At 38.7% G+C, this 26259-nt stretch overlaps 1 long non-coding RNA gene across 1 annotated transcript in view; it reads right to left on the reverse strand.

Moving 5' to 3' along the window:
• Positions 1 to 2837: 2837 nt before the first annotated feature.
• The window catches only part of LOC144311802 (uncharacterized), a 53780-nt gene continuing 30358 nt past the window's right edge, over positions 2838 to 26259 (reverse strand). Inside the window, exons 2-3 of the long non-coding RNA XR_013377315.1 lie at positions 26033 to 26117; positions 2838 to 3504 (exon numbers count right to left, since the gene is read on the reverse strand). This is a non-coding gene — a long non-coding RNA (uncharacterized LOC144311802). The remainder of the gene's footprint in view (positions 3505 to 26032; positions 26118 to 26259) is intronic.

The raw sequence follows: 26259 nt of genomic DNA on the forward strand, positions 1-26259 counted from the left end.
TATTTGAGAGAGAGATTGTGCTAGTGCACAAGTAGGGGGAGGCACAGGGGCAAGAGAGTCAGAGAGAGAGAGAGAGAGCGAGTGAGCAGACTCCCTGTTGAGCATTGAGCTTGGCCATGGGCTTGATCCCATGGCCCTAAGGTTGTGACCTGAGCTGAAACCAAGAGTTGAACACTCAACCTACTGAGCCACCCAGGTGTCCTGGGAGATATTACTTGTGAGCAAAGTAAGTCTGGAAGTTATATTAGTGCCTTAGAAAAACCAGAAGACTTCACAGTAGTTTAAGAGAGCACTGCCCCTCTGCTAAGCCCAAGGAGAGAGAAGAGAAATAGAGGAAGAAGAGGACAAGAGCTGGGAGTGAAGAGGAGAGAAGGAGGAGGAGTAATAATATAAAAGGGAGAGGATTCCTGCAGTGGGTAATAACCTGGAGGGGCTAGTCCTTGTGGCTTTCAACACTTGTTCACCATTAACTAAGGGAGTTTAAAAACATTAGTGAGGTATTGCTCCTTCCTTGACTTTAGAAGCAGAATCCTTAGCTGGGGCCCCAGGCGTGCTTGAACAAGCCAGCAAGGTAAACGTGAGACTTTGAAGTGTGTGACTAGCATAATTCTTTCAAGATTCATTAGAAGAGTGTTCGTTAATATGCTGCCTTTTATTTCTCTCCCCAAACATTTGTGATCCCAAATTAATACTTTGCTCTTTAAGCATTAAATTAAGCTTTATACTCAGTAATATTTTATTTACATTGCACATCAAGGTTGCATAATTTGAGGATGGAAATAAGACAGTCTTGAAACTTGAAATGTTTTCTTAATCTTCAATTGAAAAGAATTTATATAGTATCATGCTTCATTAATACCTTGTTTATCAGGATGTCACCTAACCAGCCACATCAACTCCTGGGAGCTTAGCTAAGAACCAGGGAAAGAGAATTCTGAGAAGTCAAAGATGTGGCTGTAGTTTTCCAGTAACTTAAAGTTCTGCACTGTGGTCTTGGAATAGTCTTTAAAGGCTGGTTTACAATCATAAAACACACACACACACACACACACACACACTTACTCTTCTAAAAATCTAGTCTATTTGTCCACAGCAAATTAGAAATAAGGAATTAATATAAGAGGGATTTCGGGTAGCTGAGAAAGACTATTACCCTGAAATGATACCAAACAGCTGAAATTGAAAAGGAGACTGAAAAATTTCAAAAAGTCAAATCAAAATGCATGGCGATATTAGGATACTGTGATTACCATATACACACATGTTCCAGATTAGGGAACTGTGTTATCACATATTCAATGCCTTATGTTTTAGAAGGCAAAAAGGCGACTCATATAATTAATTCATACAATATTATAATTTATATATCATACTGCACAATGATAATTTATACACATTTGTATTACATGTAATTTAATATTTACCTAGTAACCTTTTAAGGAATTGATATTTCATGGGATAAATTTCAAGTTATTTGGAAAATTCATTCACCTGTAACTTAGTACTCTCTGACTGTATCTGTTAAATGAGACATTACAGCATTTTATGATTTAATTTCCTTCTGAGATCTGATATTTCATAAGGAGTACAGCTAGGGAGGAAACAGTGGTGCGTATATTTTTAAAAAATATCACTTTGTATTGTCGAGTAAGATTATTTTCTAGCAAACCAGCAAATCAGGAACTGGCTTAATCGCCTTCTCATCACCAGAGTCATTACTGTTAATAAAGTATACCTAACATTTTATCACAAATGCTGCCTCCTGAGGATAGAAATGTGTCTTTGTGAGGTGAGGTTGGAGTGGTGGTGTTTGGACCTCAGTGGAGACCTGAACTGAGGCCCACAGGTTTCTTGGATATCTAAAGTCAGAACCTGGCAGAGATCGCAGGGTCATATCCCAGGTAGCTCCTGATTATTTTCTGTCGGCTGGAGTCCCTTATTTCTCAATTTACTAAAAATGAAACAAACACTTAGCAACAAGCCTGTGGTTACTCAAACGGGTTTATAATTTAAAGCTCTTTGTGAATCTCTGTAGTGATGAATACAAGCAGACATTTCATATTCAATGTACAATGTTAAGGGGGCTGTAGAATGACATTACCGTGGAATGAAAGGGTCGAATTCCCTCCAGATCTCGTGCAGCACCTTTTACATGTACCTTTAATCTTAGTCCCCAATCAGGTATGTTAACATTCAGTATTCTTGTTGGAGAATGACAGTTCATCGCTGAATTAGCTCACCAGTGTTTCCTTGTGTCCAGCTGAGACTTGTAGAATGGCGAATTGGGTAAATGTATCTATTCTATGTTATTATTATGTATTCAGTTCTATTCATTATCATTCTACTTATTATTATTATTATTATTATTATTATTAAGGATTAAAATAACTTGGTTAAAGTTTGGGTAATATTGACTGCAGTTAAAGCTTGGCTGGACTTCTAATTTGAGACAGTGTTTGAAATTCACGATTTGGAATATTTCTGCTGAGAAATATGTTATCTTGATAAACAAGAGGCAGTGGCATAGTTGATAACTTTTCCTCCTGCCTCATACCAGCCTGATCCTGTAGAGAAAAGGTGGGACATTCTTCATTAGCTCAGAATTTTTGTTCAGTTTCAGGTTTAATCTCCTGCCCTCAAGTGGTAAATTGGAAAAGCTCATTTAGGTCTCACGAGAAAAGACTTTATTCTGTCAAATATATCAGCTTGCCAGGGATTAGGCTCAAAGATACTAATGGTTCAAGTCAAAAGCTTTCAAAAAATTAAGGGTAAAAGAAAACCTTCTGCTTCTTAACAAATAGTCTTCCAGAAGCATACACTTTTATCAAAAACATTTCCCCTGGGGTTTAGCAAATGCCAAGGACCTCAGATTTTCAAGACTCTGGAGATGACGATCTTTTTTGTGGCCTCACTTAGTCGTCCTTTCTCTCCCCGAGTTATTCCAAGGCACATGGAAGGGCAAAGAAGACTCAGGTGCCAGCAGGTGCTCAAAGCCGGTGAGCATTGCTTTCATCCAAAGTGCGAAATACCATGATGTCCTGTTTGCTTCTTCAAAAACAGTTTTTCAGGGCCCCCAAATGAACACTATCTAATAATCAATTCTGTAAGCCAGGCAATTTCATAATTGGAGATGAATAATTTTAATGTTCAGACCAGATCCTTCATCACATCCTTCAGCCTCATGGCTTGTGTTTGGGCCTGGGATAATGATGTGGTGTCAAAGAATGCAGAAAAATCCCCCCTCCCCCATGGATATTTCTAATTTAGAAAAAAAAAAAGGTTTTCTGGAGAAATGAGGAAGTTTTGATTTTTCTAGCTTTTATCCTTTGCCACAGACATACTGCCGAGGCAGATGAAATGTCTGTTCCTCAGGCACCAACTCATCCTTTAATGACAAGCCATTAACTTGAGTTAAAAGAGGACACTCTGGTGAGGGTGCAGGAGGGTGCAGGAGATGCAGTGAGCGTTGCCTGTAATCTCTTATAAAGAACCCAGGAATCAGACCTTCAGAAGCAAGCACAAGAGAGGGAGAAATTCAGAGTAGATCTTTTAGAATAGGGAATCAGGAACTTTGACTCCTATGGGGATGCCTAAATGGTAGAGGAGAGGAATGTCGTTGGTCAGGAGAGGTGCCCTAGAAGGTCTGTGCTGGTGCACAATGGGAGCCGTGAGGGACACCTCATGTCTAACAGCATCAGCAGCTGCTCCACTCCAGCCAAGTCAGGCCTCACAGAAATGTGGGGGCAGTGATGCTTGAACTATGGAATATTTTCAAAGGAAGGTAGATTCAGATTTTGAGTAAAATCTGCTGTATAGAAGTGTTTGTCCTGCCTGAGGCTGGAAAGAGGCACCCGGGCTCCCCTTTTGCACTTTAGGTTTAGAATGTCAATGTTCTTACACCACACTTAATATGAAGTCATTGTCTTATGTTGCTCAACTAAGAAGGTTGTGGGCCCAAAGAACAAAAACTCATGTAGATATGTATTTTACTATATATATATGTATATATAATATATATACATATAATATACATCATATATAAATATAAATATTTATAATATACATTATATATAATACATTATATATTATATATTTATTTATATATATTATACATTATATATATTTATATTTATTTATATATATTTATTATATATATTTATTTTTTATTCTTATATTATTCTTTTTCCTTTTTTTCTTGGTAAAAATACAACTGGTTATCTCATAAATAGCATACATGATGGAAAAGAAATTGCCCCAGGATTCGTGGGGACAGGACCAAGATCCAAAAATGAGTGATTGTGTTACCTCTGTGTGTGTCTTTCTGAGAACATACAGTCTTATGTTTCTGCCTTTCCAGCAACAAACCTCCATTTCTTCCTGCAAATTGGCTTCCTGGGCCTATTTCTGGGTATTTGTGTCCCACATCTGAGGCCTGTACAAAGCTTTGGTCAGCTTGATGGAATATTACTCAGCCATTAGAAATGACAAATACACACTATTTGCTTCGACATGGAGGGACCTGGAGGGTATTATGCTGAGTGAAATAAGTCAATTGGAAAAGGACAACATTATATGGTCTCATTCATTTGGGGAATATAAAAATTAGTGAAAGGGAATAAAGGGAAAGGAGAGAAAATGAGTGACAATATCAGTGAGGGTGACAAAACATGAGAGACACCTAACTCTGGGAAATGAACAAGGGGTACTGGAAGGGGAGGTGTGCGGAGGGTTGGGGTGACTGGGTGATGGGCAATGAGAGGGGTACTTGGCGGGATGAGTACTGGGTGTTATGCTATATGTTGGCAAATTGAACTCCAATAAAAAAATTAAAAAAAAAAAGAACAGAGGGCAAGCTGAGGACAAAGCATAAGCTGATATCTCACAAATGATCCCCACCCAGAGTGGGATATGTGTGACATTCTTTAGGAAGTTTCCAGTTGTCTTAGTGTGAATGCCTTGCTAGAGGGAAAAGCAATCTTTAACTTGACAATGGCAAGGCCTCTAGTATCTTCTAGGTCCTCCTTAGCATCCGAAAATCCTTTTGAAATCTCCCTTTTGCTTACTTTCCCCAGCTCCTGGGTATATAATCAGCCACCCCTTCACAGGCCCGGGGCAGCAGCTCTCCATGCCCATGGGTCCTGTACCGTGATTTAATAAAACCACCATTTTGCACCAAAGATGTCTCAAGAATTCTTTCTTGGTCATCGGCTATGGACCTCACCTGTATTCCAAAACTTCATCGAGCTGAGGAGTTACTCTGGCTCTTATGCTATAGGACCTGTGCTATATGATTTTTTTAAAAATTGAGATATAACTGACATATATTAGTTTCAGGTGTACAGCATAATGATTCAATATTTGTAGATATTATGAAATGTTACCACACTAAGTCCAACTAGCATCTGTCACTGTACCTAGTTACAGATTTTTTTTCCTGTGATGACAACTTTTAAGATTTACTCCCTTAGCAACTTTCAAATATATGCAATACAGTGTTAGTCACTATGGTGTACACTATGTCCCCATGATTTATTTATTTTTTAGCTGGAAGCTTATGCTTTTTGGCTCTTTCACACATTTTGTCCCTATTCCCCTTCTGGCAACCACCAATCTGTTCTTGAAATATTAGGTTTTTAAAAATATATATATTTTATATACAAGTTACATCATATAATATTTGTCTTTCCCTGTGTGACTTATTTCACTTGACATTATGCCTTTTCTATAGGACTTTTCAGCTCTAGAACCTACCAATTACTAATGGCAGTCTCTATATCTCAGTTAGAAAATCTGACTGACAGAGCCAGTTCTATGGATTTGGCTCCATTGGATGAGGAGCCTTCCATTTCTTCAACTGAGAATTGAAATTCTCAATTTCAGAGAACTGAATGTAATTCTCTCAAAGGTCCATGAGCAGTTTAGATTAAGACAAAAGGAGAAGTTGGATATGGAAACAGGTTGACACTGTATAAACTATACACATGAATGCTGACGTTTTAGATTTTAAATGTTGACAAATTTATTATTTTTTAGATTTAAATTCAACTAATTAATATATACTATATTATAAGTTTCAGAGGTAGAGGTCAGTGATTCATCAGTCTTAAATAATACCCAGTGCTCATTCCATCACCCAGTTACCTCATCCCCTACCCCCTCCCCTCCAGCAACCCTCAGCTTGTTTCCTATGATTAAGAGTCTCTTATGGTTTGTCACCCTCTCTCATTTCATCTTGTTTTATTTTCCCCTCCTTTCCCTTATTTCATCTGTTTTGTTTCTTAAATTCCACATATGAGTGAGATCATACGATAATTGTCTTTCTCTGATTGACTTATTTTGTTTAGCATAATACCCTTTAGTTCCATTCACATTCTTGCAAATGGTAAGATTACATTTTTTTTTTTTTTGGATGGGTGAGTAGTATTCCATTGTATATATGTACCACATCTTCTTTATCCATTCATCTGTTGATGGACATCTGGGCTCTTTCCATAGTTTGGCTATTGCAGACATTGCTGCTATAAATATTGGGGTGCAGGTGCCCCTTTGGATTACAATGTTTGTATCTTTGGGGTAGATACCCCGTAGTGCCATTGCTGGGTGATAGGTTAGCTCTATTTTCAACTTTTTGAGGAATCTCCGTATTATTTTCCATAGTAGCAACACCACTTTGTATTCCCATCAACAGTGGAAGAGGATTCCCCTTTCTCCACAACCTGACCAATAAATGTTGGCAAATTTAAATTAAAGAAGTAATATGTGATCATAGAGAAAGTTTGAGAAATTCTGTAAAGGGTAAAAAGCAAAATCATCCATAATCTCATTACTCAGAGTCAAATAAAGACATTTTGGTATATTTACTTCCAGTATATTTGATGAATTACTTCTGGTCTTTTTTTCTACATATCAATCTCAAAATGATGTATTGAAAAGGGCATATCCTGAAAGGATGAGATGATGTGGATTAAAAGAAAGATGTGGATTAAAATGAATTTAATGAATTAAAAGATTTTAAGTAATAGATTTTATGGAAGACTTTAAAATATGGTCTTTCAAATTGTTTAACCTCTAAAAAATTTGTTTTCTTCTTTTGCAATAGCCCCTGCCTCCAGTGGTTATTGTAAGGATTAGATTATATAATTCATGTAATATATTAAGCATAGTTCCTGGCACATGTTCAGTTCTTGATAAGTAACAGCATTTTCTGTTGCTGACATGTGATCCTGGAGAATCATTCTTGGTCTGAGATTCCCTTCATATAGGTTGATTTATAAATCCTAGTAATAACTACAATAAGATAAAACTTTGGAGATTTTTTGAGTTTGTGCAAAGCAGAATGTGTTGCCAAGAATAGTTCTCAAATCACCCTTAAAATACCCTAAATTGTTTCCAATGAACTGGACTAGATGTGTACTATAAAAAATAATAATGAGAATGCTTATAAATGAAAAAAGTATGGCCTTTGATCTAGTAATTTCATATTATCTGAAGTAAGTCTCAGAGATGTGTGCAAAAATGTATGTATGAAGATATTCACCAATGCATTATTGAGCATAGTCAGAAACTGGAAACACTTGAAATATCCAACAATAAAAGATTAAGACAAGTATAAGGCAGGCATCAGATGGGATATTTTGTGACAAGTAAACAATTTGGGGAGAAATATATTTACCGAAGTAAGAATGTTCACAGTAAGTTGCCAAGCAGATTGCAAAATTAAATGTGCTTTTCAGTATTTTCTAATATTTCTGTATGGAGCATGGATTACCTTTATAATGTGTAAACAAATAAACCCAATACACACAATGAATTTAAAAGATGAATTTAGTGACATAGAACAGCATGAAAATGAGAAGGAAAATTATGGTAAGAGAGATTTTAGCAGTTTACAAGCTCAGTGAAGGGGAAGGTTGACACAGGGCTCGACCAGAACTTCTTTTAGGAAGCTGTACCACCATGTAAGTAAAAATCGAAACCCTCCATCCCCTTCCTTGCTCATTAGTACATCATTTGGAATTGAAATGTATTGAAATGTATTTCTCTTTATTTGATAATTGAGGTCTCTCAAGCTTTCATTCCTAGCTCTCCACCAACTCCCTGAGAGCTTTTGTTTTCTTTTTATCTACTGAAAGTAATATATCTGCATTTTGCAAAAACGGGAAATATTAAAAGGTACAAAGAAGAAGGAAAAAAAAGCCTCTTAGTTCTACACATTACCTTTCTGAACCTCGGTGAGTCCAGGGAAATTGATATGAATCTATACTGGGCATGCTTGGGAACTTAGTTTTTCCACTAGATCAGGGCTGGAGTGAGATGTGAACACACGTGTGTTTCCTTTCTCCTCTTGGGTAAAATGCAGCAAAGTAGCGATTCTGGTTAAGAATTCTAAATAATCAAGGGTTTACTTCATTTGTAATGAACTCAGCATATTTTTGAAGGCTAAATATCAACATCCTTTGTGAGCATATCTGACTCTACAGGTCAGATGAGATTATTGCTGCTCATTTCTGTCTACTACTAGTTTTTAGTTTGGAGATAGATCACACTATCACACAGGTAAATATAGTCTTATCATAACAAGCATGGCTGAAAAATGACCCCCATGATGCTGAAATGCTGGGAATGTTGAGCATCCACCAAAGGAATACAAAAGGTCAGAGGCAGCCTCTTAAATGTTTTGAGATTGAGGTAGATGGAAGATGTTTAGTTTTCTAACAGTGCATTAAAATTAATGTGTATATTGTATTTATTGCTAATGGTTTAAAATGTCAAGTAGGTATAGAAACACTTAGAATGAAAAGCAATAATTCTTGGCTTCTGGTAAGTTCCTTACTCCAGTCCCACTTGTCAGAGGCAACTACTTATCATTGTCTTTGCTTTGGTCTATTCATGTATTTTTCTCCATTTCTTCATATAAAATTGCTCATATGGCTGTTTCTTAATTTATTTTTCTTATTTATCAGTGTTCTAGTACAATATACAAAGAATTAGTTTAATAATACTGGCGTCTATATCTTTTTCCCTACTTCTATCCAAAATCACACTTGGTTTCTTGACAGGTCAGTTTTTCAACTCCTGACAGTAAACCACCATCTCTTGTTGCATCATCACGGACAGTGATGATGAGACACCAGTGTTCCCATACTTTCCTCCACTTTCCTTCATCCCATTCCATTTTTGGTCAGTTACCACTTTCCTTTTACACCGACAGGGTTGAGAATATACACATTCTGACTGATAGTGCAAGGTAGTTCACAGTTTGTCTGCAGGTTGATTCTAAAAATTGGAGATAAATGAAAATGTTTGTTATTTAGTCAAGGTGTAATGATGTCTTCTATCTCATTCTCTGTGTCTTATGCTCTGAGAGATTTGCTTGATTTAATATTACAGTGTGTTGTTGATTTTTTAAAATGTGACAATTTTTGGATTTCTGAAGGTTTCGTTTTGGTCTTTCTCTGTTTTCATAGCATCTTCTTCTTGGTTTATGTTGCATTATCTTCTAGATCCTCTGCAGGAACACCAACTAGAAGTAGTTTTGCTCTCTCTTTCCCTTTCTCTCTCTTTTCCTCCATCCCTGAATTATCCTGGTTCATCTTCAGTCATTTTTGCCCATTGTCTTTATGTTGCATGTTTCAGCTATTCTTAAATGCCATCATTGATGAGATGGAAAAACGGACTGTGAGCTTAATGTATGTGGATGGAACTTGGTGAAGAGGAAAGAATCAATTATGGTGAGTGGGGGTAGAAAAGCAGAGATGATGCATGGGGACTCCTGAATGCCAGAATGAAGAGATCTTTGCTCAGGGGTGCTAGTTCCTGTACTGACTGCCTTCCTTCTTCCCAGATAATTTATTCAGCAGATCCAGAGGATGCCTTTTCTCCCCTGGGAGATAAATATCTCACTTTAGAGTGTTCTTCATGGGAGTAGGTAAGAGGAAGAATGTTGACTGTTCCATCTGTAGACTCACAGTTAATCCTCTCCTCAAGCCTATGCTTTAAATCTGTTCTCCACCATACCTGGTATTTTTTAGTATTCCAGGGCAAATCTATTTTCTCTCATTGATTGCAGTCTACTTCATTAGTATTCTGGTTGCAGTTTTCTCCATCTTTCTCCATTAGTCTTTAGACTCATCCATCTGTTTTTTGTCTTACAGAAATTTTGAGATCTCTTGCTCACTGGTGATCAGATTGTCATTCTCTTTATCGTTGTGGGTTTATCTGTTTTGTTTTCAGTATCAGTATGATGGTGTTTCAGAAGGGTAGGTAAATGCAGATGCCATATGGAAATGTAAGCCACCACTATACTTCTAAGATATTTTCTGGGCTCTAAGTTCAGAAGGACCACAAGCTATCAATATTCTAGCAAGATGAATACAAAACAAGATTTAATAGATACATAGATTTCATATGGCATTAAGCCTCCACGTATTGCCCTAGAAGAGGAGGATATAATTTTTGATTAAGTGAGACAAGAGATTTATTGAATGTGAAAGGTGAAGCATTGTAATTTAGAAATTTGCAGCCATGAATTCTATCTAGTTGATGCAGCCAGAAAAGCAATAGCTGACAATTGTGGTGTATGCTGTATAGCAAAAATAGAGTCATAGGTGAAACAGTGTGTTTTTTAAAAAAAAGATTTTATTTATTTATTCATGTCACACACACACACACACACACAGAGGCAGAGACACAGGCAGAGGGAGAAGCAGGCTTCATGCAGAAAGCCCTACATGGGACTCGATCCCGGGTCTCCAGGATCACAACCTGGACTGAAGGCAGCGCTAAACCGCTGAGCCACTCGGGCTGCTGAACAATGTGTTTAGTAACAGAATAATAGATTCAGGTGTTTTTAATAGATTGGTAAAACCAACCAAAGAGAATACACTAGTATATAATGACTGAAATATTAAAAAAATAAAATCAGAGTTGCCTAAAAAGAAAATTAAATACTCAATAATATCCACAGTTGACATAGTGGATCTTCTAATAACCATTTAAAAGTTAAATATGCCGATGTTGAAATAAAATGATTTCTTCTAGAATGTAGGGTGCTACAGTTTACAAAGAGCAGACTGTTTTGGCTTGATTTTGGCAAGATGTGTTCCAAAAAAACACACTGGTACTTTGCCAGTTTATTTGAACTCTACTCTTATTTTCTACAGGATATTTACTAAGGCCAGCTATCATTTTCTGAGTGTTTGCTTTATGACAACAATGTAGTAGATACTATACATATATTACCAACTACCTAGTATAATGTATGCCTTTCCAATATATCTTAATAATTATTAATAAAATATTAAAGCCTTATATTTATTTATTCATATAATTCATTGTAAATCCAAGTAACAATCTCATTCTTTCATATGCATCACTTAAATCCAACAATCACACTCTTTTTTAAAAAATATTTTACTTATTTATTCATGAGAGACACAGAGAGAGAGAGAGAGAGAGGCAGAGACATAGCCAGAGAACTAAGCAGGCTCCATGCAGGGAGCCCAATGTGGGACTCGATCCCAAGACTTCAGAATCATGCCCTGGGCCAAAGGCAGACACTCAACGGCTGAGCCACCCAGACATTCTGACAATAATCACACCCTTAAGAGAGCAATATCCAGTTGTCTCCATGAAATGAAGGTTTGCTAGGTACAAGCATATTTTGGCAAATGTGTGTTCCTATGAGGCCTTGATGTGCATAGGATTTTTACACAGATTTTTATGCACTTTACCATTTTCAAAATAGGGGATAGCATTTTAGCATCACAGCTGTAGGAATTATAAGATTGGATTTTAAAAAGTAAGAAATAAATGCCAAGAAAAACAAATTATTCTGAAAGCAGTCCCTCCTATTCATCTTTCAGTGCCAATATTAGAGTTGATGGGTACAGTTTTTGCTTAAGGTGTGTTCATTGGCAGGTTTGGTCATGTGATCCCCAGTTAAACCTTCTGGAAACAATGAAAACTGAACCTAGATATGTTTAGGTTTAGAATCTCCCAACCCCCCACAAAAATAGATACAACTTCACTTATTTTGCAGAGGGGGAAGGAGAAGCTTAGAGAGGTCAGGCAGTTTGTCTAGGATGTCAATTCTAGTTCAGCGATGGGATCAGGATTCACATTAATGCTAGTGAAGTGGTGGCCTCAGACACAGATCTGGAACTATTTTGCTTTGCTCTTTTCCCTGGAGTCTACAGACAAGTGGCTGTCAGAAGTCATCTGCTTCCTTGAGAGGCCCCTCCCTTTTTATTTAACAAAAGAAAGGTAAGAAAAAAATCTTATTTTTACAATTGACTGACCAAAGGTATTCTTTACATGGCTATTTGGTCAAATAATGTACTTCAACATTAGCTTCCCTTCCCTTGGAATCCACACCACCTAAGAAAAATGAGACAGCAAAGCTCTAGTGAAGTACAGAAGAAATTCTTCATCAAAATATTCAATTATGATTGCCATGAAACCTGCCTGTCACCATACTATTTTAAAATTCATCTAATTTGAGGAGAAATGTAGCAGGATGTAATTATTCACCATCAGCTCAGCTGAAAAGGATGGCCATACCTTTTGAAACTTGAGTCTGCAAACCCAAAGTCTGAGCTATTGGGGCACATTGCTCTGCAGCAGAGATGTCCTTCCATTTCCATTTTTCTGAGCATCAGTCTATTTCTCTGATCTCTGGTTTTCTTTTTTTCTACATGTGCTTGACAATGTGATGGTCTGTGCATGCCCGTCCAGGCATAATACTCCAGTTCTGTCTCAGCAACGCTCAGGTCTCCTACTGACACTATTAATAGCCACATAATATGGTCTGTCACCGTATTGTTCATGTGGCCCTTAGTCTCTTTGACCACAGTACACGTTTGCAAGGCATTCTCAAGCTGGGATGCCAGATACGGACTCCCATTAAGGTGCAGTAGTCTCTTGGCTCCACTGCTTTAAGCTGTACCTTAACATAGAACAATTTAATTTCAAAATACTTTAATTTCATCAGTGTTCCTCTTTTCATTAAATATTTGCCCCTTGGAAGGTTATCTCTTGGTCTTGAAAGAAAATTTCCTAGACTTGGGTTAAACAGATAATGCTTTTGTGAAATGAATAATTTAAATGAGAGTGAAGGTCCTAAAGTTGGTTTTTTTTTTCTTCTTCTAAAGTTGTTCTTGACACAGAATTCAATTCCCCACAAATGTTACTTTGCTTATTTCCTACCAGATTCAGACACTGTGCTGAGGGTGTTATGTGTGTTGTTGTTGTTGTTTTAGTTCTTATTTAAATTCCAGTTAGATGACATAGTGTAATATTAGTTTCAGATGTACAATATAGTGATTCAACACTTCCATACATCACCCAGTGCTCATCCCAGCAAGTGCACTCCTTCATCCCCATTGCCTGTTTACCCCACCGCCCCCTCCCACCTCCTCTCTGATAACCATTGGTTTGTTCGCTATAGTTAAGAGTCTGTTTTCTGGTTTGCCTCCCTCTCTTTTTTCCCCTTTGCTCATTGGTTTTGTTTCTTAAATTCTACCTATGAGTGAGATCATACAGTATTTGTCTTTCTCTGACTGACATTTCACTTAGCATAATACTCACTGGCTCCATTTGTGTTGTTGCAAATGGCAAGATTTCATTCTGTTTTATGGTTGAGTGCTGCTAAATGCAGGGGGGGGCATGTATCCCTCTGAATTAGTATTTTTGTATTCTTTGGGTAAATACCTAGTAGTATAATCGCTGGATCATAGGGTAGTTCTATTTTTAACTTTCTGTGTGGTTATTTTTTAAAAATCATGTTCAAAACTCAGATTGAATTCTGTAAGGATGTACTGTTTACCTTACATATGTGTGTGTATGCATGTGTATATGTTATCTGTAGAAACTGAACTTATCTTTATATATGATAGGCTCTTGAATGAGTGCTCTTCAGTGGGGTGACTTGAGTCTCAGATTCCTTTTTACAAAGTTGTTGGTGATAATCTTTAATAAGCATAATTAAGCCGAGAGCCCCTGTGCTGGTCCAGGACATGTCCTCTTTAGAGGTACATTGCTTCTCTCGGAGCATGGATGATGGTGTGACCTGGGATTTGTTTCATACTTCAGGGCTCTTACAACTAATTGCTGAATGCTGTTAAATGTTTCCTACATATCTGACCAATTTGGTTGGAGTAGTATATTTTTTGTATAAATGTCCACAGACTTGTACTTGATTTATAATGGTAACTATGTAGTAGGGTGCTGTCAGTATTAAATTACCATATGGGGCAGACCCGGTGGCTCAGCGGTTTAGTTCCACCTGCAGCCCGGGGCGTGAGCCTGGAGACCCTGGATCAAGTCCCACGACAGGCTCTCTGTATGATGCCTGCTTCTCCTTCTGCCTGTCTCTGCCTCTCTCTCTGTCTCTATGAATAAATAAAAAATCTTAAAAAAAAAGTTACCATATGTAAGATGCCTCAAGGAATGCCTGGTTTCTCTTAAGGGCCAAGGCATGTCTGGACTCTGAAAACAGACCTCCCATATTTGGATTCCCCCTCTCCTGCTTCTCAGCTGTGTCTTCTTGGTGGGTTCTGAGGCCTCAGTTTCTGCATGTATAAAATGGAGACCACAACAGACTGCCTTATGGGGTCCTGCGAGAGTAAATACTTAAGTATGCAAAATGCTTCAATTCAAAATATTAAAAAATATTAGCTATATTTTATCAGCCATTCCAGAATTACTATTATTACCAAAAGGTTTACACTTCTCCGTGGAGCCCACAGAGCACTCCCCTCAGTGCTCTCTGCCCTCCATGCTCTCTGGACCCTCCTATTAAAGGTGCCCTCAACTTCCTCAGGTTGGCTCTGGAGCATTTCTTAGTTCTGTATTCTTGGCCTAGCCTGGCTGTGCATATCTCATGTTATAGACCATCTCTTTGCCTTCACTACTACTTCTTCTCCTTCTCCTCCTTCTCCCTTCTCCTTCCTTCTCCTTCTCTTCTCCTCCTTCTCCTTTCTTCTTCTTCTTCTTCTTCTTCTTCTTCTTCTTCTTCTTCTTCTTCTTCTTCTTCTTCTTCTTCTTCTTCTTTTTGCCTTCGCTTCTCCTCTGCCAACACCAGGGGTTTCCCTTTTGGGATTTTTCCTTGCTTCCTAAACCTGTCTTTACACAGAAGTTTCCTTTTGCCTCACGTATGACAACATCAGATCAGCTCTCATACTTCTATGTGGGACATAGGCTCCCAGGCTCAGGCCTGGCCTGGGGGTGCCTCTGGGCCCTTTGGCTCTGGTGAGAGGTAGGGAAGAAGTCAGGGAGCAAATGAATAATATGCTTTGCAAAATGCTGGATGCCAGCTTTTTTGGTGAACTGTGGAGATAACTTGAGTGGTCTCTGTCTTCTGTCTTTATCTTGCTTTTTTTTTCCCCCTGCTCTGATTAGCATTCTTTGTAAGTTGTTGCTCTTTATGAAGGAATGTTTTATTTTTTTAAAAGATTTATTTATTTATTCATGAGAGACACACAGAGAGAAGCAGAGACACAGGCAGAGGGAGAAGCAGGCTCCATGCAGGGAACCCGACGTGGACTTGACCCGGGGTCTCCAGGATCACATCCTGAGCTGAAGGTGGCACTAAACCCCTGAGCTACCCGGCCTGCCCTGAGGGAATGTTTTAAACTCTGTTTTGCAAGACGACTTACTGACTGGTTAGAGTGCCCTCTGAAGGTGGCTCCCTCATCGTACAGCATGAGAAATTTCTTGTGTAATACCTTTCAATAGCCTGGGCATGGCTCTTAGGCCAGCTGCTGCACAATATGATGTGAATTATACTTTCTTTTTTATTTTTTTTATTTTTATTTTATTTTATTTTTTTTGAATTATACTTTCAAATGTCATCCCATTTAATTCTCAGAACATCTAATAATAACAAATATTATTACTACTTAGTGGATGAAGAAATGGAAGACCAGACTAGGAAGTCTGTGTGGTCACCTAGCTGTTTGAGAGCACCACTGTCTGAAGTATGTCCTTTCCATGACCCCTTCTATACCAAATAGTTGGTCAAAATGCTCACTTTCAGCTTCTGGGAGAATGACCCTGGAATCAACAGCTTGGGAAGAGGCCCCAAGCACAGTCATTTAAAAAGTTTCACTTATAGGAGTTGCTAAAGCAAGTGGTATCAATATTTGTCTTGTTCTCACGATTACAGGAAAAGTCAGAAAATAATTTTCTCTTTTATACCTTCCAGAAAGCAAGCAAGCTTAGAGTCCCAGAAGTTGGACATCTGTTGCCCTCAGGGGGAGGTTACCAATTCTTCGTTTTTTTAATATCTAGACTCACAAAGGGAATGGCTTTTTAGAAAAGAAGGTGGCCTCCAAGAACTGGAGGAAGGAGATATAGTTTGACCTTGGAGGGATGCAGATGGATTTCCTCACTCCCATCCCAAGATGGATGTACCTCAGGTGAGAATGACAGCATCAATGCCTGAAAAATCTACAAACTAGGTTCCAGCCATAGCAAATGATCCTGTGGCTGAGCTTGGCAAAAGCCAGGGGAAACACTTGACTTCAGATGACCTGAGTGTGTGTGTGTGTGTATGTGTGTGTATGTGTTTATATGTGTGTATCTTGGATAATGAGTATCTCAAAGATAGTCATGATGGTCTGAAGATAAGAGGCCTCTTTCTCCAATTTTAAGGATTGGAAACACTCTTTGGGACTATTAAATAATCCTCTAGAGACAGGAAAAGCCTCCCTAAATATGTCCAAGGTTCAGATTATCAACACTGTGATTAGTGGGGGGTTTAGTACCAGAGCAAACTTGTTTTAGAACAAATAAAATAAGGTGACATTTCTTGCTTCTAAGTGTCAAACGTATTGATACCCAATAGGCATCTTTCTATAAAACTTGGCCACCACTATAAGACTTATTCTGTACAGATTTAAACTTCATTCTGGAATTTAGTGCTCAAGGACTAGGAAATGAAAGAAGGATTGAAGATATTATAAAGGAAAGTAAGTGGAAAAAAAAGAAGAGAGGGAGAAGAAAATACACATAAGAAAGACAAGTAAGGGAGTAAGAGCAGACTGGTTATGGAAGTGAGTTTTCAGTAGACCCTTGCTGTGGGGTGAGTGTGTGTGGTATGTGTGTGGGAGTGACTAGAGGCATTTATAAAGTGTGAGAGAAGAAACAGGAAAGGCAATAAGCTGGCACCATTTTCTAATTCTGGAAGTGGTTGAGAATTTTGATGGTTTCTCAGGGCCTGAATTCACAGGCCATGTCTAGGTTGCTCAAATCCTAGTTTTTGAGAGACATGACAGCTACGGATGCCCACTGGCCAATAGCACGGGTCTGCAATCTCACTGATGCCTCCAGCCTTTTGATAAATATGAAGCAGGTAACATCTTATTGAGGTGATTGAGTAGATTTGCTCTGGGGTGCCAGCCTTGTACATTCTCCTTTTAGAGCTGTCTCCAGTTACAGTGTTTGCTAGAAGGATGGGCCCTGGCCTTCATGGGGAAGTTGCTTCCCCGGTTTCGCATTCCTGCAGCAACCTCTCGTACCAAAGATAAACACAATTTGCCAGAGACAAACCATATTTCCTGTTGAGAGTCTGTTGTCAAAGACAGTGTGTATTCATTGGGTGGCGTGTGCTTGAATGCAGACGTCGTGTAGCAGCAGGCCCGGGACAGGGTGCATTTTGAGCCGTGTGCCTTAATAGGCAGAGAAAGCTTGCCAACTCAAAGAGAAGCGGGCGAAGGAAGGCAGCAAGAGGAGAGAAGCAAGAAGAGGCCACTATGCTTCCAAGAGAGACTGAGGAGAAGCAGACTAGCTGCCTTGGTCGCTGACAACTTCTCGAGCTTTCCCCACATCCTTCAATTGTCCTCCTGTATTTGAGCTGTTTTGAATGGGCATCTGTTGCTTGTAATCTGCAATGTCTATTGAGGAAGAAAAGCTATTATTTAATGAGTGGCCTTTATAAATGGGAGATTTGCTAAAATGGCTGGCTCTGCCCCAGGCCTCTGCAGACAAACAGAAATCACACTTGCAAGGAGACGCTCTAATCCTAGGGAAAATAAGTGTTTACTAAGACATATTTTGGTGTTGGTCACGGTGCTACATGCTTTAGAAATCTCTTTCATTTAATCCTAACCATAACCCTGCAAGATGTATAGTTTTCCCCATTTTACAGACGAAGACCCAGAGACATAGAAAAACGAAATGATCATTCACTTTATGTGAAAGACCCAGGAATCAAAACCACATTCTTTTTTTTTTTTTTTTTTTCCATTTTACCATGCTCTCTCATCTGACTTCATTTAAACTGGAATATTGAACATTTTCTCTCTTCCTGGTATTGCTTTAAAATTTCACTCAATTTGCTTGCCTTGTTAAGTAAGTAGGGGCTATTTTTGAACTTAGAAATATTATTCATGATTCTCTGCGAACATATGAAGAATTTTTATCTGTATTTCTAATCTGGGCCCCTCAGACTGAAGACTTCTGACACTATGGAGAAAGTCTTGTTGAAACCAAGGAGATTCAGAGGACACTAAGGGAATCTGGGTGAATTCAAGAAGAATGCAAAGTAATTATTCTGAAGAGCCCAATAATTTTTACCGGTGGATCATTAGCTGAGTAACTCTCAGGAGCCACTTGGTTGGCCGTGATTATATAATTTAAGAAATTACTGGAAGAATGTAAGACATTACTTATGACACTTAAAATTTAAAGGGGGAAAAAACATCTTGGAATCTGCCCCGAGGACATTCTGAATGGATTCCAGGCATACCATACTGTTCTTTACTGATTGATGTTCTGTTTAGTTAAATCCTGCTGTTTTGCAGTTTCAGTGCCATCCTATAACTTCGTAGAAATTCCCAGAGGCAAAATTAGCATCTGTCCTGTATTCTCCATCACCTTAAAGAATTATGGTTGAAGACAGTGAGAGAATGTTTTAGGAAATTATGAGCTGCTCAGATCTGTCCATCCACCAGAACTTTTTCTAAATCTTAAGGATATTGTAGGATACTTTAAAGGAAATTTCCGATGGATCTTAAACTGGTTTTGGGGTAAAACTACAGTAAAACTACAGATTTTAAATCTATGTTGAACATGCTCTTAATCTTGAAGAGTGCTAACTATCTGTGGATTTAGAAAACCTATTTTCTAAGGAGAGAATTTTGATGTGAGCTTCTTTGCTTTGATGTAAACCCCTGTGATTTCTAATCACTCAGCAAGAGTGGGGAGACCTTCTCAGTATATATAGTTGTAAGTGACCCTATTAAGGCATGCTCAGGAAATGTAAGTTTCAGTTCATTATAAATTGTCCCCCAATTTTTCAGTCATAATCTCCCTGAGAGACATACATTTTCCCATTGGATTTTCATTAGGATCTCTTTGCCTAAAACTCCGTCTGTTCCTCTGCTTTTGGAAGGTCTTGAGAATCAATCATTCCATTTTATTTGCCTGAATGTCATGCAAATATAAAAACACATGGCTGAAGGCTTGTGATCAGTTAACCATAAAAAGCACTCTTTACATTTGTTTTCGTATAGATGTGGCTTTCTGTTAGTGAAGCAGAACACTCAGTGGGAAATGTGAGGACTACAAGTTGGCTTTTTAAAACTGCACTCTCTGTCATAAAATGATTATTTTTCACAAATGTCTTCTCAGGGCTGAATCACTTCCATGACATGCTCAGTACTAACCTGTCCAAGTTAATGGCATCCAAGTGCAACTACAGACTGGTAACTAAATGCACTAGTCTCTCCTTCCTCACATTTCTCTGACTTTTCTTCGCTGGGGTATAATTAAGCATATATGGGGACTCTGAAGAAGATTCTAACATTCACATGAAATATTTGAAAATTGTGGCTTGCTTTCTTTTGCAAAATTCCTAATGCCCTTTGGCTTCTGAGACTGAAGGTCAAATATTTTATCCATTTTCCTTTTCCTGCTTTTTATAACTTAAGTCAGTTCAAGCATTTGCCAAGTGTAATTCAGACTTTTTGGTTACAGGCCAAGTTTTCACACTAAGCATAATTTGCAATGAATTCGTAACATTTAGTATTCATGGTAATGCCACTGATCATTATGAAAAGATTTAATATTCATGAGGGTTACACTGCTATTTTCTCAGGTGCCACAATAATTTTTAATAATAATTCAGCATTTCTTCATGGGCAGTTGGCATAATAGAGTGTGATCCTGGAGTTTTGGTTATAGGATATTAGAGGAATGAAAGCAGGGCATTAATACAAATTTTAAAACTTGATCTTCCATGAGAGCGTTTGATCAGTATTATTCTGTATTATTAAAACAAGCTGTCTCCGTTAAACGGCTCTAAAAAGTCAAGCAGATCTCTCCAGTGAGCATGCGTGCTGATGACTGGTGTACTTCACAGTTTAAAAGGACAGGAAAAACAAAAAATGTCCACAAGTCCATTTTTCTGAGGAAGAAGTACTTTTAGTATTTGTGTCATCCTTGGCCTTTGTGTCCTTAAATTTGCTTTTTACCAGCGCATACACTTCAGATTTTTTTTTCCAGTACGCCATCTGTTTCTTTGCAATTGGGGATGGTTGAATAATTTCCTGAGGAATTGCTGACAAGATGTGGTCCAGGAACAGTAATCCAGCAGGACCAGATTTCTCATTAAAATTGCTAAGCTCAGCTGTGTTACAGCAAGCGATTGATTTAAGGTGGTCACCCTGGGCTGGCGAAGGTCAGTGGCCAGCGGCGACCTATTTTTTTCTATATATAGGACAGTGAAATCTGTGTATACACAGTGTAAATGCTCCTACCAATGTGACTGTTTAGGTGGGAAAGTGCCACTTGTCCCAGAGAGATTTTTTTTTGGGGGGGGGAGGGTTACTTTGGTTGTAGTGACCATTCTTGTTTATCTTCACATCATACAGTCTTTCACCCTTGAGTTGACTGGGGAGTGGGCGTCTCATATCACACCTATTTTACCTCAGACGACTGCCTTTTTCTTCCCCAAGACACACAGATGGACTGGAATTTTGTGAGATTCTTTTAGCAGAGGCTGACCCTGGTTGCCCTGGAAGGAGGAAGAGGCATCTGGAGTCAGCGAGAGTCCCAGGCAGGGTAGCATGAGATCTGGACTTCACCTGTATCACTTCACTCAATGTCCACAACAACCCTGTGACTCCAGTATTATTATTGTTCTCATTTTACAGATGAGGAAACTGAGTTGCAGAGCATTTAATCACTTGTCCCAAATCACACAGCTAGTGAGTAATGGACACGGGCTTTTGCGTTTGCACTCTATTACCCGTCTTCTTTACCGCCCATAGAACATGCTGTGTCCTAAAATCCTGTATCCCTAGGGTAGCACATCCCAAAACATAGCCAACCGATCACCCAGATCAGATGCAGCAGGGCTGTTAAAAATGAGATTCCTGCTGCCCGCACCTCAGACTTATTGAATCAGAATCTCTGGGTTGGTGGGCGCTTGGAGTTTTTAACAAGCTCCCTTGGTAATTCTGATGCATACTAAAATACATGAACCACCGTCCTACAGCATAATAAATGTTATTTAATTAATTGGTTCATTAAATATTGAACAGTTAAAGTCATTATAAAGCTAAGAGTAAAGTTGGGTGAAATTAAAAGTAAAACTTTAAAGCTCTGGTTGAGGTGGGGGTGGGGTTGAAGCCTAATAAAAAGGAACCAAGGCAGGGACCCTCTTGTATGGAATAAATCCCAGCAAGGTTTTGGTAACAAATTTTGGTACAATAGCCATCAGTGATGTCCTTAAATGGGATGAGTCCCATCTGACTCCCTTCTTTCCCTTTGGGGCTGACCCAGTTGAAGGGGGGCCCAAACATTCTATCTGCCCTTCTGCTGTAGCCTCTTCACTTCTCTGGAAAAACCAAGAGACACAGCAGCTTTGCATGTGCATGCACAGTTTTCTCAATACAAGGACTTGAAATAAATAAGGAGGCCCCTGTTTCAATAAAATATTTCGCATGTTGTATTTCTGCTCACTTTGTCCATAAAAATTTGACTGAATTTGGGATGAGGCTTCTTAAGGTATCCCATCCATTTCATTTTCCAATTAGCCACCTTTGAATTGAAAAGAGGGCTATGTAGTTTTCATATTGTGTAATATCCCTGATTAAAGTTGGTAAAGTTGGCAAGGTAAAGCTACTGTTGACTTCATCAGGCCCTAAGAACAGATATGAGCTGGCTTGAAAACAGAAGCAGAGGAAGGAGTCTTTTTTATGAGAGTACAGAGGTGTCTCAAAGAGCCCCAAGGCAGGAGAGCTGGCAGTCCTTCGGATGCAATTAGAAACATGAGCTATGGTTCCTGGAACTTTCTCCCTGCCTCCAGGTTTTGCTCCATGCCTATGCATCACTCTTCTGGTGTTGAGGCCATGTCATCTGACAGTCCTCTCCTTAGATATCATCTTACATCGCCTCTTATTAAGAAGAACTCAGATTGTTTCTTAGATCCTGCTCTCAATGACCACAAGCTGATCAGCTTAGCTTAGGGCAAGTCCCACTGCCATTGTAGGGGTAAAGGAATGGAGGATGTGGAGGAGGGTCAGGCATCCAGTAGGAAAGGAGGAGCTTCCTAGCTTCCTGGTGAATATGACCTGGGGAGAGCTTCCACAAGTTAATTCTTCAAGAAATGAATAGAAAGCACATTCTCAGTCTGTCAAATCTTGCTTTCTTTTGGAGTGGAAGAGGTGTTGAGGGACAGCAATGGGGCAAAGAGCACAGGAAACAAAACTTGACAGAGAAAAACCAGAATTTAATGTATCCTCCAAATTTTGGTAGCAGTTTTCTTTCCCCAATTAAGATATCATCTCCTAAGATGAAACCATTCTGGATAAAAAAACAAAACAAAAAACAAAACAAAACAAAACAAAACAAAAAAACAAAGGAAACAGACAGAACCATGGCTAGCTGTGAGAGGTATGGATTTCAATGTAACATATCCTATAATTAAGTCTTAGTGACACAATATTGCATGTATAACTTTTTATGCATGACTTAATGTCATCATCTTGAAATAATATTCATCAAGAGTATGGAAAGAATGGGACTGTTTTCAATTTGATATTGGATGCAGCAGTGAAAGTCCATGCCATCTGAAGTCCAGTCCATCTGTAATGACATCTGGACTAGGGTCCTTTATGAAGTATTCATTTCACAGAGAAGAGATATTTGATGGTAACTTCTCTCAAACATATCTATAAATTTTAGTGGTCACTTCTCTTAATAGAGCAAAGATAAAAAATTAATGCTGTACCATTCTGACAATCCCAGATGCTGGTCTCCAATACCAGGATTCTCTTGTATCTATCCCTCAATTGGAGGGAAAGAAATAGTTTTGATGTCTTCATTCAATAAATATTTATTGCATATGTTGCAGGTTAAGAACTGGTGGCCTCTGGGCTGGACTTACCCTACAAGTGTGTATACATATGTATGTGTGAGTGTGTGTATGTGTGGAGATGGAGGAGTATATTTGCATCTATATAGAGGGGATTTAAAAATGTTTAGTTAGTTGCCAGCATTTGAAAGTTAGGAGATTTTACATAAAAACCCAGATTTCCAGTTTTACTTGAAAAGTGAGGAGATGTGCCAGCACTCAGTTTCCATATCTACGAGGTAATATTTGCTAGAATTCTAGAGAAGGGGCCTACGTTCCCCAGTTTGTCACAATTCCCGCCACTCCCTGTCATTTAAACTTGGCTAATTTTACCCATTTGCATTTGCCATGCTGGTTCTTGGGAGCATTTGCATCTTCAACCCTGTATTTATTTATATCACATTGAGTTAGTTTGTACTAGATAGTCTCCTGAACCTTAAAACAAGCAAATAAACAAGCAAACAATCTTAAAATTAAACTCTTGGTTATTTTACCCTCAAAAGTGGGTTGTTTGGAAATAGCAGAAAGTTGCCGCTTGGGATAAGCAGCTACAGCAAAACTGTGGTCCCATCCAGACAACAAAGGAGAGGAACGCTCTTTTATAGAGGAAAGAGAGAGGTTGGGAAGGCTGTTATAAACTGGAAGTCCGCTGGAGTAAACTGGGAGTTTGAAGTGTGTAGTAGCTTTTCATTGGCGGAGTTGTGACAACCTCATTAACCTGGCTGTTGCGAGGGAAGGAGAAAAACCTTCCTTCCTCTGGTGGGGGCAGTAAAACATCTAAAGTAGTATACTTGCCTAGCCCAGCAAATTGCTCATACTTCTGAAATTTGACAGGAGTGTCAGCTTAAAATGGACTATTTTATAGATCCCTTAAGTAACTTTCTAAATTCACCCTGCATCCCAGACTAACTTAAGTCTTGCCTCTTCAGTAAAGTATTTCCTATTTCTATCAACATAGCCTGAACTCACCTTGCTACACTCCCTATTTTACCAGTAATTCCCAAACTGTCATAGACTGAATTATGTCCTCCCCAAAATTCCTGTGTTGAGGCAACTTCCAGTATGGTTGCATTTTGAGAGGGAGCTTTAGAGGTAAGTAACGTTAAATGAAGTCATAAAGGTGGTGCTCCAATCTGATAGGAATGGTAGCCTTATAAGAGGAGGAGGAGAAACCCCCCTTCTCTCTCTTTCTGCCATGTGAAGACACAGTGAGAAGGCAGCCATCTTCAAGCCAGGAGGACAGTCCTTACCAGAAACTGACCATTGCTGGCACCCAAGATATCAGTCTTCTAGCTTCCAGAAGCATGAGAAAATAAACTGTTGGTTAAGCCACCCAGTCTATACTCTTTTGTTATGGCAGCTCAAGTCAAGACACAAACCATGTCCTGAGAAAACACTGAATAAAAAAACACTGGATATTAATAGGTATTCCAGTAGGGGGAAGAGTGGATGGTCAATTTCAGGGAGTACTAAATTAAATTAAATAGAGTTTTTTATCACATGACTTCTCAGAGCCTTTAATTGTTCATGAGCGTTATGGATCTCCAAATGGAAGTATTTTATGCAAGATTTTCTAAACTTATTTAACTGTGGAGCAGTTTTCTCCAGAAATACATTTTAATATCTTAAGAAAAACTAATGTATTACATGGTATAGTTTAGAAAAATACATGTCTATTCATCTGACGATTATCTTAAAATTGCTTTATGATAGCATTTACCCAGTTGGATTGTGTAATTTGCTAACATTCATTCATTCATTCATTCATTCATCCATTTAAATTTTCAGTCTACAAAAATCTAATCAGAACCTACTGCATATCAAGCAACAAATGAGCCCCAAACTGCAGTGGCTGACTACAAGAGATATTTTACTTATTGCTTGTGTTACACGAGAGCCACAGTTTGCCTGTGGCTCTGCTGGGCTTGGCTGAGTTTGGCTGGGTTTGGTTTAATTTGAGTTGTTTCAGTTTGACTCAGGTCCATCTGTTTCTCATCCTTGGCCCCACGCCAAAGGAAGAGCCACTGTATGGGATATGTTGTTCTCATGGTAGGGGCTTAAGGGTAAGGGTGCAAGCAATGCCTCTTAAACTCGCTTTTCAGAACTGGCACACTGTCTCTTCTGCCCATATGCCATTGGCCAAAGCAAGTCACATAGCCAGTTGAAAGAAGAGTTATGTATATTTTGTGTATTTTACTTGGTGGCATTGCAGAATCACATGGTGACAAGTATGGATAGATAACCTTTTTATAGGAAAACAGTGAAAAATTGGGACACTAATTTATTTTATCATTCTTTGTAGTTTTCAGAATTAAGCCTTAACCTTAAATCTTAACTCTGTGGCTGGTAGACAATGGTTGATACATTTATTGAGAAGCAGAAATTTCTTATTGGAATGGAGAAGTGGGTGTAAGTTGTGTGTGACATAGAGGGTTATGTTGTAGAGATAAATTGCCTCCCACTCAGATTATAGTGGGTAGGCAAAACTTTTGTGGCAAGATGGGACTCTCTCTTTATTACCTTGGTTTCTCCCCATTCTCATATAATGTGAAGGGTTGTTTAAGCATCACAATCCATCAAGGTTCTGCCGAGACATGCTCTCTATTATTAGTGAGAGAGGAATTGGGTTATCTTATCCAATCCAAAGAATGTACATGCCTAGCCTCACCTTACCAGGAAGAGTGGGACAGGAATGTATTGCTCTGGCCTTGGACAGAATGGTAGCCACAGAATGAACCAGGACTTTAAACTTGAGAGGCTGAAAAAGAAGGAAAGAGACCAAGGAGAGGAGACTTCTGGATATCCATTGACATGGACATAATAAGAACAGAAAGTAAATGTTTTGCATCATCCTATGGATTCTGAATTTGTAAAGTCAGCCAAGGGTAGGATGATTTCTT

The sequence above is a fragment of the Canis aureus genome, chromosome 4 (assembly GCF_053574225.1).
Source record: "Canis aureus isolate CA01 chromosome 4, VMU_Caureus_v.1.0, whole genome shotgun sequence".
Lineage (NCBI taxonomy): Eukaryota > Metazoa > Chordata > Mammalia > Carnivora > Canidae > Canis > Canis aureus.